General features: G+C 52.2%; 1 protein-coding gene across 1 annotated transcript in view; it reads left to right on the top strand.

Moving 5' to 3' along the window:
- Nucleotides 1-1,384: 1,384 nt before the first annotated feature.
- DAG1 (dystroglycan 1) overlaps nucleotides 1,385-14,959 on the top strand; it is a 65,886-nt gene continuing 52,311 nt past the window's right edge. The window contains exon 1 of the mRNA XM_083155869.1: nucleotides 1,385-1,540. The gene's annotated coding sequence lies outside the window, so the exon portion shown is untranslated. The remainder of the gene's footprint in view (nucleotides 1,541-14,959) is intronic.

Genomic DNA, 14,959 nt, shown 5'->3' on the forward strand with positions numbered 1-14,959 from the left:
TAGGTAGTGCCCATGACAGACCCCGCAGCACAGCACCAGCGATGGCAGAGGTGCAGGGTACCGGCTAAGTATAGATATAGGTAGTGCCCGTGACAGACCCCGCAGCACAGCACCAGCAATGACAGTGGGGCAGTGTACCAGCTAAGTATAGATATAGGTAGTGCCCATGACAGACCCCGCAGCACAGCACCAGCGATGGCAGAGGGGCAGGGTACCGGCTAAGTATAGATATAGGTAGTGCCCATGACAGACCCCGCAGCACAGCACCAGTGATGGCAGAGGGGCAGGGTACCAGCTAAGTATAGATATAGGTAGTGCCCGTGACAGACCCCGCAGCACAGCACCAGCGATGGCAGAGGGGCAGGGTACCGGCTAAGTATAGATATTGGTAGTGCCCATGACAGACCCTGCAGCACAGCACCAGCGATGGCAGAGGGGCAGGGTTCCGGCTAAGTATAGATATAGGTAGTGCCCATGACAGACCCCGCAGCACAGCACCAGCGATGGCAGAGGGGCAGGGTACCGGCTAAAGCTTTGCACATGTCCAACCAGCTTATATTATGGGGAACGGCTAAAGGATCCTTAACAGAAACTATCACGATATTCATGGGAAGGTTCCACCTGAGAACTTGGCCTGTTTTGTGCTCCCCTATAGTCAGCCGGATAATGGGGCAGGGGGATTGGAAGTGTCTGTACATGGGATGGGATCATGGATGTGCATGTACACGTCAGCACCACGGTAATGTGTGTAAGGAAAGGACAGTGGAGAATCCGTACATACTGTAGGTGACAATTATCTCATGTGAGACAGGGCTGATGTCTGCTCAGTGCACCCCACTATCTCCTACGGGCTGCCGCTGACAATCACTTTATCTCGCGCATATAACTAATGAGCCTTGTGTCCCCCCTGCATATGGCCGCCCTGAGTGGCCATATGCTCATTATCACTGCTATGAATTCCGCAGCGCTGTATCCCGGCTTCCGCAGCGCTGCATCCCGGCTCCACGGAGGATCCCCCCCAGCGAAGCCAGCTGCTTTAACTCTTTGCAGTAATCCGTCATTGCTGCCGGGGTCCTGTATTGTCTGCTGCCCCCTCCTCATTCCCATGGTTTGGTGCTTGCTATAACAGTGCCAGCAGCGTGTTACACATGGGTCTCTGGGCAGCGCAGGCAGTAATGGGGTAGGGTAGGGAGCTAATATGATTTTTATTATGTATAAATAGATAAGGACGTGGCTCCATTGAAGTTAACAGTTTGACAGCTGAAGCTGGCCTGGGCTGAAGCCATTGGTGGGCTGTGAGGCAGCAGCAGCCAATATGAGGCAGGTGCCGTTGCAGCGCTGGGGGATGATTGGCTGCTTCTGCAGCACCTTTTCTCCCCAGGATTTCAGGCTGTCTCTGGCTGGAGCGAGGGAGAGAGCTGCAGCCCAGCAAACAACAAGGAGCTCTCATTTCTGCTGTTCTATGGACCCTTCTCAGAAGTAGCAGCCTCGGCCGTGCTTCCCTGGGAAGAGACGGAGAGGAATTAGCCCGGCATGGAAGGTACAGTGCCGCTCTCATTGTGTTATCCCATTGACAGTCACACAGCAGACAGGCTCCCAGTCTGGGGACACAGATGATGGCTATTAGTGAGCAGGATGCAGGGAACGTGCTGTGCAGGGACTGGTTGCCGAGCAGCCACAGACTATGGCGTCCGCCGTGATGCAATCCGCTGCCATGCTAGCCCCAGTATCCCACGGTAGCCCAGAGTGTGCATCAGAGGTGGTGGTGGTACAGCGGAGCATGGTACGGCGGACTGGAGCGGGGTACAAGGCGTGCTGCTGGGTACCCCGAGTAGCAGTCAGGGTGCAGCACCCAGGTCAGGGGGAGTCCCATGTAATACCCGTCGCACCATGTTGTTGTCATACTATAATCCCGGGATCGGGCTGGAACCTCGCACCTCTGTAACATGTCCTGTTCTGCATACAGATTCCAGTGGTAGCCACAAGAGTCCTCCTATGTGCCAGTGTGAGGTCCTGGTGCCGGAAGCCATGGGCTACATGCTGCAGGGATTCTCGCCGCGCTGTAATAGGGGCGCCTGCGCCTGACTGCACCAGCCCCGTACACACACGCACAATATAGGGTACGCAAGGTGCGCTGCTTTCCTGTGCTGGTGTCATGGCCGCGCTGTAATAGGGGAACCACAGAGACGCTCCTGTAAACCCTAAGCCCCGGGCCCCTGACTACACCAGCCCCATGCACATGCACAATATAGGGAATGCAAGGTGCGCTGCTTTCCTGTGCTGGGGTCATGGCCCCGCTGTAATAGGGGCACCACAGAGACGCTCCTGTAAGGCCTGCCCCTGACTGCACCAGCCCCGTACACACGAACAATATAGGGTATGCAAAGTGCGCCCCCAAGTACCCCGTCAGGGTGGCTCTGAGCTCACGGTACATAGAAATTCTCTGCAATATTACAGCAACCTGCAGCAATACAGATGATATAACGGCCCTTACTGTGGCCATAATCTCTTATCCTTGCAATTTAGCAAAACTATAAGGTTGGTGAATTACCTGGACCAGTCCTGCAAGGTGAAGGTCCCCGAGTCCCGAAAAAGGGCCGCCCGTGTCCCGCGGAGGGGGGGGGGGGGGTAAGAAGGGAGTCCCCCCAGCCTGAAGAGAATAGACGCTGTGTGCATGTGCACAGCATCTATTCAGCGCTGCCGAGGGAAAGAAATTGGGGGCGTGGCCTTAGAAAGCATCATCGTGCTAGGCTACGCCCCCTTTCCCGTAGGACATGCCCCCTTTTAAGGTGGGTGCACGGCTCGGCCGCGCGAGCGTCCAGTTTTACATGGGCAAGAAGTTGGGAGGTATGGTTTAATCACTGTTTTTTACAATTGTAAAGCGCAATGGAATATGCTGCAGTATACAGTATAAGTAACTGTAAAAAATAATAATAATAAGGTTGGCGAATTACCTAGACCAGTCTCTGTGTGTTTACATGTGTGAGTCCTCCAGTAGCCTCATCTCAGTCCTGCAGTGACAGGAAGTCCCCATCTTATGCTTGCACTGATAGCATGTCCTCATCTCAGTCCTGCACTGACAGGAAGTCCTCATCTCAGTCCTGCACTGACAGGAAGTCTTCTCAGTCCTGCAGTGACAGGAGGTCCCAACTCATGCCTGCCCTGACAGGAAGTCCCCATCTCATGCCAGCCCTGACAGGAAGTCCCCATCTTATGACTGCACCAACAGGAAGTGCCCATCTCAAGCCTGCACCTATAGGAAGTCCCCATCTCATGCCTGCCCTAACAGGAAGTCCTCCTCTACGGCCTGCACTTGCAGGAAGTCCCCATCTCATGCCTGCACTGGCAGGAAGTCCCCCTCTAGGGCCTGTACTAGCAGGAAGTCCCCCATTTAGGGCTTGCACTGGCAGGAAGTCCCCCTCTAGGGCCTGTACTGGCAGGAAGTCCCCATCTCATGTTTGCACTGGCAGTAAGTCTCCATCTCATGCCTGCACTGGCAGGAAGTCCCCCTCTAGGGCCTGCACTGGCAGGAAGTCCCCCTCTAGGGCCTGCACTGGCAGGAAGTCCCCCTCTAGGGCCTGCACTGGCAGGAAGTCCCAATCTCATGCCTGCACTGGCAGGAAGTCCCTCTCTAGGGCCTACACTTGGAAGGACCACCTCTCCTTCCACCTTTTGGCTGAATATCACCTTTTTCTGGTCTGACTTACGATCCCTACTGTATATTCCCACCCTGCATCACCACAGGGCCAGCTAGGTGTAGATGGGGTGCAAGTATATCTATATTACCATGCACGTGACCAGGGTGAGGTGTGTGATATGGCTACAGTATGTACATTGCATCATTATAATATAATGCTCAGATCTGTGTTTGTAGTTGCCAAGGATGGTGACAGTCCTATAATGCTCATTATATACACATCACAGACATAACTCACAGTGAGGACTGACAGGCAGCGGGCCAGGGTGGCAGAGGATCATCCTTCTGGTGCCAGCCTAGTGCCCATTACACTTGTTTCCAGTGATGGAGATCAGTCAGTGGGAACTGTAGTCTGTGGTAGACGCTGAATATGCTGGAGAGATGGCCTGGTCAGCTGGAATGTCCTGGCACCTAGCTCATCTCTCCTCCTCTTCTTGTTGTTGGACCTTTCGTGCCACCTTACATAAGTCTTGTATACCTGTTTGTGTGTCGCTGGTTATAATGTCATGGTACTGTTATATCTGCCAATGGTGATACCTAGCAGGGATCCATCTACCCACAGCAAACCCCTATACGTTCCTCATGGTCATCATATAGCCCTGATGCTATAGCTCAAATACAGTATACAGCAGCTGCTGCGTTTCCATGGTAATCAGTGCATGGAGGGTATCCAAGGTGCCTGCTCCTATGTATAACACAGCAGGCATGTCCAAACTATGGCCCTCCAGCTGTTGTGAAACTACACATCCCAGCATGCCTTGCCAAAAATTTAGCTATTAGGTAATGCTAAAACTATGGCAAGGCATGCTGGGATGTGTAGTTTCATAACAGCTGGAGGGCCACAGTTTGGACATGCCTGACATACAGCCTAGGTTACTGGGACACATGTGTCACACATGCAGCCTGGATCCACTACAGTCCATATCGAGTCACAACTTGGCTATAAAACCTATCATCCTCCTGTGATACGTGGTAGATGACGGACACTGGCGCCAGGGTATTTGAGAGGGGAGAGAAGCCCTGGAGGCCTGAGCCTAGCTGTGGGCATTAGGGAAAGGTATACAGTGGGATGGTCTGATCTCATGATGTGACAATATCCCCTTCCTCCGCGGCAGGTCATTGACCGTCACTCTGCTCAGAGCGGCAGAGAGGCTTAATGGCAATCGTTTTCCATCCGCTGCCTCCTGGGACTCCCCTCCCCTGTATGACACATGAACATGGCCAAACTGGGGGCAGAAACAGAATGGGGCAGTCTATGGGAATTCCTGAAATGGCGGCCAGCCGGCGTCACAGGATTACACGTTGCAGAGCATTCTGGGAAATTTTCCACTGATGATAAATAAAACATACGGAAACAAATAGTAATTGGAAAATTTGAGAATTCTTCGGAACCAATTATGTGATTTACAAACCTGCACCTGCTCTCCCCTTACGTCACATCCCTATACATCTACTAGAAATATATATGTCCCCCTATATACACCCCCAAAACTGTCCGCTTATACATCTCCCAAATACATCCCTTTACCAGTATTATCGCGGCCTAGCGAACAGGCCAGTGCTGCCGTTACCCTGGCTAGCACGGTCAGGTACAGGTGCACTCAGGTGGGAGATCACCCTGGCCACCTTCCACTGAGGCTCTCACAGACAGAAATGTCACTATGATCTGAATCTACAATAAAAGGGTCCGGGTCAGCTGCCGTGGAACCTGAGTGTGATCCCTAAGGGGGAAATGATGTGTAAACAGCTGCCAGATGGACCCACCTTGAACATTGCTCCTGAGAGATATCACAGTGTGTATGGGGGGTGACACACATCCTGACGCTGCCTGAGACAGTACAATGTGTATGGGGGTGACACACATCCTGACGCTGCCTGAGAGACATCACAGTGTGTATGGGGGTGACACACATCCTGACGCTGCCTGAGAGACAGTACAATGTGTATGGGGGTGACACACATCCTGACGCTGCCTGAGAGACATCACAGTGTGTATGGGGGGTGACACACATCCTGACGCTGCCTGAGAGACAGTACAATGTGTATGGGGGTGACACACATCCTGACGCTGCCTGAGAGACATCACAGTGTGTATGGGGGGGTGACGACACGCCAGGGACGTGCAGGCAGGGGAGGCAGTGCTTCCCCTGTCATTTTGCTTTAAAATAATACAAAGAATATACCTATGACACATGTTCTGTGTCATAAGTATTTTCTTTATATTATTTTACTAGTTTGAATTAATTAACCTAGTTTGGGAGGCACGATAAGCGTGCCTCCCACACAGAACTACAAGGGGATGAAGCGGGGGGCGGGGCTTAGTGCGGGTCTTAACAGTGGGCTAAAAAAGTCCATCAAAAATAACACCAAAAGCGGCACTTCAAGAAGTGCCTAATTGACAGGGGCTGCTGTGATTGGACAGCTGATCCAGCTGCTGTCCAATCACAGCAGCCCCTGTCATGTAAGCTTCTGACCATGCCGCGTTTGCTCCCCCCTCCCCTCTGACCTGTGCCCCGGCTCCATGCCTGTATGCCTGGTGAGTCCCCTGCCCGGTGAGTAAATATGGAAATATGGGGATGGAGGTGGAGGCGGCGGATGTTTGCTGTGGACAGGTGCAGGGGGGTCAGCGGGTGGGGACGGAGGTGGTAGCAGGGGACGGGTGCGTGGCTGCTGCTGGAGGGGGGCACCCAGTGTCGGCGGCAGCCAGGTGTGTCGGGGGGGGGGGGGCGGTGGGGGCGCTGTGAAAGTGCCTCTCTGTTCACAGCCCCCACCGCACGTCACTGCGATACGCGACACCTTCGGACCCTTCATTACTCACACACCCAGAGGTGGAAGGTCCATGTTTGTCTGACTATCCCCCTCACGTGAGGACCTTGCCCTGGTCCATGTTCTGCAAGGTCTGACACCTATCTGCTCTTATGTGGCTGAACTGTGTTTACTCTGCATTTCCCCAACAATGGCCCTTATTCTGCTCCACGCGTAAAGGCAAATTCCTTCTCCAATGGACAAAACAGGTGCAGAGAGATTTAGCTTTGGTTGAGTTATTTTGCTTCTGTGCAGGGAAAATAGTGCTTCATTTTATATATATATATATATATATATATATATATATATATATATATATCCACGTAGTAACCGGCACTCTGTGCTGATATGTTGATCTGCCGCCCGATGCATATCCTCCACACTGCAAGTGGGATAAATATCCAACTATTCGACTGCACGCTTGGGCTCTTAACGATCAAGAAACGGCTGACTCCAAAGCTACTCTGCAACGTTTCAATGTTTAACACATTTTTTTCAAGCACAAAATAAAAACGAACATACACATACCTTTATAGGCCAACCCTCACTCACCAGTGTGCAGCGCTTCCGGTACGGGACCACGCACCCGGCCGGGACGCAGTCAGATGACGTCATAGAGGCGTTCCTGTTGTCCAGGTTACTAAAACGCTTCAATCTCAATGTACAACACCTCCTAACACCGTGATAAACAAATAGCATAATATGAGCATACAGAACAGGCTTATAAATCACTTAGGTAATCCTACATAGAACTACAACAGTATACTGAAAAATTAATACTTATAGCACGGTACATACTGGGAATGTTCAAAGATCATTAAAAACAATTAAGACCCAGCTGATCGTTAAGCCCAAAAGGAGCCAATGTATTCAACCGCACGATCCATTGGCTTTCCCTGCGCAACAACAAAGTGCCTCTTTTCTCACCCCTTTTTGGTGGGGGGATGTAATCTATCATCCTATATCGCAAGGAGGGCAAAAATGCCTACAATCAACAAAGTGACGGGCGACAGGCTGTTCACTGCCACCCACCTCCAAAGCAAGTTTGATTGCAGATCTGTGAGCTGTCATACGCTCCCGGAACGTCCGCTCGGTCTTACCAACGTATGACAGCTCACAGATGACGAAACACGTTGGGGTGTGGCCTCCCAACTTGCTGATTGCCGTACACGTCTCCGTCCATCGCTCCTGTGGATACAATAGCTGCGGTCTGTGTACCGCCGAAGTGTCCTGCTGAGAAGCCCATTGACACCGGTCATCTACGCTGTGTTTCCTCTCAGAACTGCCGATGTGGACATGAGCCTTATGGTGATATGCCGAAAGCCATTTACTAACATGTATGTGAGCTGCTTATTTTTTTCCTAGTAAATCTGATACTTTTACTTACATGGTGCGCTCCTTCTTTTTCTTTTGCGTACCTGTACCCTTTGAGGCTCGAGCAAGCCTCTTTTGGAGTTGAGCGGCACCTGCATTTCAATTTCACTTACAGAGACATTTGCGCATTGGTATATTGTATGTATATATATATATATATATATATATATATATAATGGAGCCGCTGCCGTCCTTGCAGGGGCTGGCGATGCTATCGGCGGCTCCCGCCAGGGGTGCGCGCGCACCAGACGCTTGCGCGCCTCGTGGCAACTGAGCTTGCTCCGGGTCCCCGCCGCCTCCCCCGCCGTGGTCCCCCTTGCCCCCCAACCTGGGCAGCATCTCCCTGAAGCGGAGATGGGCAGGGAGATGCTGCCCAGCCGCCGTGATACTGGGACGCGCGTGTGTCCCAGTCCCTATCGCCGGCGCACGCCAGAGAAGGGGATCTGGTGGGCGCCAGCAAAGGATGACCCAGGCCCCATCTGTATACACACACACATATACTGTATATTATTTATACATATTTATTTTACACAGCAATATAGATCTCACTTTGAAGTAAAACCTCACCCATAATTCTCTGCACATGTTACATGTGCCCCACCGGCAGTACAGTATGGTTTTGTCCATTTGAGAAGGAATTTGCTTTTGCGAGTGAACCAGAATAAGGGCTAGTGTGTAGTGAGTGAGTAATCCATTAACCCAGGGTTGCCTACCTGACCCTCTCCTTCATGGACACAATGCACATTACCTGGACTTCCCTGGTAATGTATGATACCATCACCTGTGTTGAAACATCTTTTGTGTCAATTAAGAAGCTCACCACAGGTGCTGGCCATCACACATTACCAGGGAAGTCCAGGAACAGCATTTTCTCCCTGAAGGAGAGGGTCATGCTGGCCACGCATCAGACCAACTTTCATCCAACCATCCAACTAGTTGGTTGGATGGAATAAAAATCTGGTACTGGATAGGAGCAAATGACAAAGAGCAATTTGCTCACAAACCCAGGAAAATGGACAAAAACATTCAGCGAAATTATTTAAATTAAACAGATACAACTACATTACTTTGTCTCCCATCCAGTACCAGATTTTTATTCCATCCAACCAACTAGTTGGATGGTTGGATGAAAGTTGGTCTGATGTGTGGCCAGGGGAAATTTACTAAGTATACGAAAATACGACTGGCATCATTGTCATATTTGATTTACGAATTCGTATTCCGGAGGGAGATTTACAAAGCAGTTGTATTTGACTGCTTTGTATTTTCCGATGGCGTATGGATTTTTATTGATGGCGGACATTGGCGCAGTAGTTACGCTAATGATGGCAGATAATGGAGGGCGCTGGACGTTATATGCATTATTACAGCTTCTCTAGACATAAGAAGACAATGTCACTAGTTATGTTCTCCATTATCAATGTGATATAACCAATGTAAGCTGCGTCTCCTCCGTACGTGTAATCACACAGTATTTCCACACATATAATCAGTGAGTTACTTACAGTGACAGTATTACCAGCTAAATCCAGGATAAATCCCTGCGGGGTAACCCCGGAGCCGGACAGCGCCTGGAGAAGGGTTTAGGGGATGATGTCCTCAGTCAGGGTCAGAGCAAACACTCACACGACTGTTATCCTCTCCTGTAATAAGATGCCTCAGCATTGTGTCACATCGCTGGGACAGTGGCTGCAGCTCTACATGTGTCCCCCAATAACTGTATTACAGGGTGTCACAGCCGCTCCAGCCCAGTGTATGACAGGGGAGACTCCGGCCGGGCGGGAGCCCCAGTAACTGTATTACAGGGTGTCACAGCCGCACCAGCCCAGTGTATGACAGGGGAGACTCCGGCCAGGCAGGAGCCCCAGTAACTGTATTACAGGGTGTCACAGCCGCACCAGCCCATTGTATGACAGAGGGGAGACTCCGGCCGGGCGGGAGCCCCAGTAACTGTATTACAGGGTGTCACAGCCGCTCCAGCCCATTGTATGACAGGGGAGACTCCGGCCGGGCGGGAGCCCCAGTAACTGTATTACAGGGTGTCACAGCCGCTCCAGCCTATTGTATGACAGAGGGGAGACTCCGGCCGGGCGGGAGCCCCAGTAACTGTATTACAGGGTGTCACAGCCGCTCCAGCCCAGTGTATGACAGGGGAGACTCCAGCAGGGAGGGAGCCCTGGTAACTGTACAGGGTGTGACAGCCGCTCCAGCCCATTGTATGACAGGGGAGACTCCGGCCGGGCGGGAGCCCCAGTAACTGTATTACAGGGTGTCACAGCCGCTCCAGCCCATTGTATGACAGGGGAGACTCCGGCCGGGCGGGAGCCCCAGTAACTGTATTACAGGGTGTCACAGCCGCTCCAGCCCAGTGTATGACAGGGGAGACTCCAGCAGGGAGGGAGCCCTGGTAACTGTACAGGGTGTGACAGCCGCTCCAGCCCATTGTATGACAGGGGAGACTCCGGCCGGGCGGGAGCCCCAGTAACTGTATTACAGGGTGTCACAGCCGCTCCAGCCCAGTGTATGACAGAGGGGTGACCCCGGCCGGGAGCCCCAGTAACTGTATTACAGGGTGTCACAGCCGATTCAGCCCAGTGTTTGACAGAGGGGAGACTCCGGCCGGGCGGGAGCCCCAGTAACTGTATTACAGGGTGTCACAGCCGCTCCAGCCCAGTGTATGACAGGGGAGACTCCGGCCGGGCGGGAGCCCCAGTAACTGTATTACAGGGTGTCACAGCCGCTCCAGCCCAGTGTATGACAGAGGGGTGACCCCGGCCGGGAGCCCCAGTAACTGTATTACAGGGTGTCACAGCCGATTCAGCCCAGTGTTTGACAGAGGGGAGACTCCGGCCGGGCGGGAGCCCCAGTAACTGTATTACAGGGTGTCGCAGCCGCTCCAGCCCAGTGTATGACAGGGGAGACTCCAGCCGGGCGGAAGCCCCAGTAACTGTATTACAGGGTGTCACAGCCGTCCAGCCCATTGTATGACAGGGGAGACTCCAGCCAGGTGGGAGCCCCGGTAACTGTATTACAGGGTGTCACAGCCGCTCCAGCCTATTGTATGACAGAGGGGAGACTCCGGCCGGGCGGGAGCCCCAGTAACTGTATTACAGGGAGTCACAGCCGCTCCATTTCATTGTATGACAGGGGAGACTCCAGCCAGGTGGGAGCCCCAGTAACTGTATTACAGGGTGTCACAGCCGCTCCAGCCCATTGTATGACAGGGGAGACTCCAGCCGGGCAGGAGCCCCAGTAACTGTATTACAGGGAGTCACAGCCGCTCCAGCCCATTGTATGACAGGGGAGACTCCAGCCGGGCAGGAGCCCCAGTAACTGTATTACAGGGTGTCACAGCCGCTCCAGCCCAGTGTATGACAGAGGGGTGACCCCGGCCAGACGGGAGCCCCAGTAACTGTATTACAGGGTGTCACAGCCGATTCAGCCCAGTGTTTGACAGAGGGGAGACTCCGGCCGGGCGGGAGCCCCAGTAACTGTATTACAGGGTGTCACAGCCGCTCCAGCCCAGTGTATGACAGGGGAGACTCCAGCCAGGCGGGAGCCCCAGTAACTGTATTACAGGGTGTCACAGCCGCTCCAGCCTATTGTATGACAGAGGGGAGACTCCGGCCGGGCGGGAGCCCCAGTAACTGTATTACAGGGTGTCACAGCCGCTCCAGCTAATTGTATGACAGGGGAGACTCTGGCCGGGCGGGAGCCCCAGTAACTGTATTACAGGGTGTCACAGCCGCTTCAGCCCAGTGTTTGACAGAGGGGAGACTCCGGCCGGGAGGGAGCCCCAGTAACTGTATTACAGGGTGTCATAGCCGCTCCAGCCCAGTGTATGACAGAGGGGTGACCCCAGCCGGGCGCCCCAGTAACTGTATTACAGGGTGTCATAGCCGCTCCAGCCCATTGTATGACAGAGGGGAGACTCCGGCCAGATGGGAGCCCCAGTAACTGTATTACAAGATGTCACAGCTGCTCCAGCCTATTGTATGACAGGGGAGACTCCGGCCGGATGGGAGCCCCAGTAACTGTATTACAGGGTGTCACAGCCGCTCCAGCCCATTGTATGACAGGGGAGACACCAGCCGGGCGGGAGCCCCAGTAATTGTATTACAGGGTGTCACAGCCGCTCCAGCCCAGTGTATGACAGAGGGGAGACTCCGGCCGGATGGGAGCCCCAGTAACTGTATTACAGGGTGTCACAGCCGCTCCAGCCCATTGTATGACAGAGGGGAGACTCCAGCCAGGTGGGAGCCCCGGTAACTGTATTACAGGGTGTCACAGCCGCTCCAGCCCATTGTATGACAGGGGAGACTCCAGCCAGGTGGGAGCCCCGGTAACTGTATTACAGGGTGTCACAGCCGCTCCAGCCCATTGTATGACAGAGGGGAGACTCCGGCCGGGCGGGAGCCCCAGTAACTGTATTACAGGGAGTCACAGCCGCTCCATTTCATTGTATGACAGGGGAGACTCCAGCCAGGTGGGAGCCCCGGTAACTGTATTACAGGGTGTCATAGCCACTCCAGCCCATTGTATGACAGAGGGGTGACTCCAGCTGGGCGGAAGCCCCGGTATTTGTTTTACAGGGTGTCATAGCCGCTCCAGCCCATTGTATGACAGGGGAGACTCCAGCTGGGCGGAAGCCCCGGTAACTGTATAACAGGGTGTCACAGCCGCTCCAGCCCAGTGTATGACAGGGGAGACTCCAGCCGGGAGGGAGCCCTGGTAACTGTACAGGGTGTGAAAGCCGCTCCAGCCCATTGTATGACAGAGGGGAGACCCCGGCCGGGCGGGAGCCCCGGTAACTGTATTACAGGGTATCACAGCCGCTCCAGCCCATTGTATGACAGAGGGGAGACTCCAGCCGTGCGGGAGCCCCGGTAACTGTATTAAAGGGTATCATAGCCGCTCCAGCCCAGTGTATGACAGAGGGGTGACCTCGGCCGGGCAGGAGCCCCGGTAACTGTATTACAGGGTGTCATAGCCGCTCCAGCCCATTGTATGACAGAGGGGAGACTCCGGCTGGGCGGGAGCCCCGGTAACTGTATTACAGGGTGTCATAGCCGCTCCAGCCCATTGTATGACAGAGGGGAGACTCCGGCTGGGCGGGAGCCCCAGTAACTGTATTACAGGGTATCACAGCTGCTCCAGCCCATTATATGACTGAGAGGTGACTCTGGCCAGGGTGGGAACCCCAGTAACTGTATTATAGGAATCACAGCCGCTCCAGCCCAGTGTATGACAGAGTGGTGACCCCAGCCGTAATGTAATCATGATCAGGGAAGTGGCTGGTGGGCGGACCTAACTCCTGGTCTGTGGGCGGAGCCCCAGATGTAAACAGAAGACCAGCTTGTGGCTACAGCGTTGCAGGGGTCCCAGAGAAGTACCGAAGGCAGCTGGTGAGTATATTTTCATTCAACAGGTACCCCAAATGGATTCTTGTGAACAAGGGGGCCGAATTACTATCAACATAGGTAAGTATCTGTATGAATCGGCTCCGTATGTAATAAAGTTTTATTTCTCTGGTGAGTGTATTTATTTAACCATTTGTACTGCTGTGGGACCTTTAGTGCCTCGCATGCTGAGACTTGTGGTTCCCCAGTCCCTGCATGCGGTGCAGGCTTAAATTTGCGAGTTGTATACTTTATAATGGGAAAACATCTGGATGCGAATTGAAGTGTGACTAAAAATCGCCAGGTCAGAATGTGCAAATTCGCTGCAAAATGTACCATTTTTTTCCTGCAAATCGCATCCTATAAAATATGCTATTTCGTAAAAAGTCTAAAAAAAATCTATTCCTAATAAATGTCAAACCAGGAGTCTGCATCACACACACCATGAGTCTGCAACACAAACACATACACACCAGGAGCCTGCATTATACACACACAAACACACACCACGAGTCTACAACACACACACACGCCAGGAGTCTCCAACACGCACACAATGAGTCTACAAAACACTCGTACACAAGGAGTCTGCATCTCACACACCATGAGTCTACAACTCACACGTACACACACCATGAGTCTACAACACATACGCCAGGAGTCTGCAACATGTACACATTGGGGGAAATTTACTAAAGGAAAATTGGAAAAAATAGGTGTATTTGTATCCAGAAATACACTTATTTTTGACATTTACTATCCCGAAAAGACGGCAATTCGTATTTTTATTGATGTGCTATCAATACGAATACGAATTGCCGTATTTTCGGGATAGTAATTGTCAAAAATAAGTGTATTTCTGGATACAAATACACCTTTTTTTTTTTTTTTTATTTCCTTTAGTAAATTTCCCCCAATGAGTCTACAAAACACTCAACAGCACCTGTCCTGTCAGTGTCAGGGTGATTGAATTACCCCAGAGAGGGATCAGATGTTGCGCTGCCCAACGTTACGTAGCGTAAGTGTTGGGAACACTCACATATACTGTATTACATACCTGACTGCCCTGACCACTGACACATATTACATGTGTGTCAACCTATACACCATGTGACCTTATACCGTATGTGATGTCATCCTGTCCACTATGTGGCAATATATTGTGTGTGATGTCACACTGTCATGCAACATCATACTGTATGTGTGACATCATCCACTCAGATGATGATATACTGTGTGTGTGACATCATACTGTGTGTGCTGAGTGGGGGACTGGGTATATTTGCAGTGCAGCGTCTCAGGGTGTTCTCTGTCCTTGTGTCCTGAGATGCACTGTCAGTTATATGTCTATATTGGGAACTGAGGGGTCTATTTATTATCCTATCAGATCACACATTGCTATCGCAGTACATGTATAATGCCAGCTATAGCCAGCACTTACTGCTGCAACATAGCCCTCAATGGGGACACCAACATGTAATATATGCTGCATACGCCTATTAGGGTGATATATAACGTCTCGCTACTCACTGGGGTGTAATATACGCTGCATACACCTATTGGGGTGATATATAACCTCACGGTACTTATTGGGGTGTAATATATGCAGCATACACCTATTGGGGTGATATATAATGTCTCGCTACTCATTGGGGTGAAATATATGCTGCATACGCCTATTGGG

The sequence above is a fragment of the Crinia signifera genome, chromosome 8 (genome assembly GCF_055691185.1).
Source record: "Crinia signifera chromosome 8, ASM5569118v1, whole genome shotgun sequence".
In the NCBI taxonomy this organism is placed as follows: domain Eukaryota; kingdom Metazoa; phylum Chordata; class Amphibia; order Anura; family Myobatrachidae; genus Crinia; species Crinia signifera.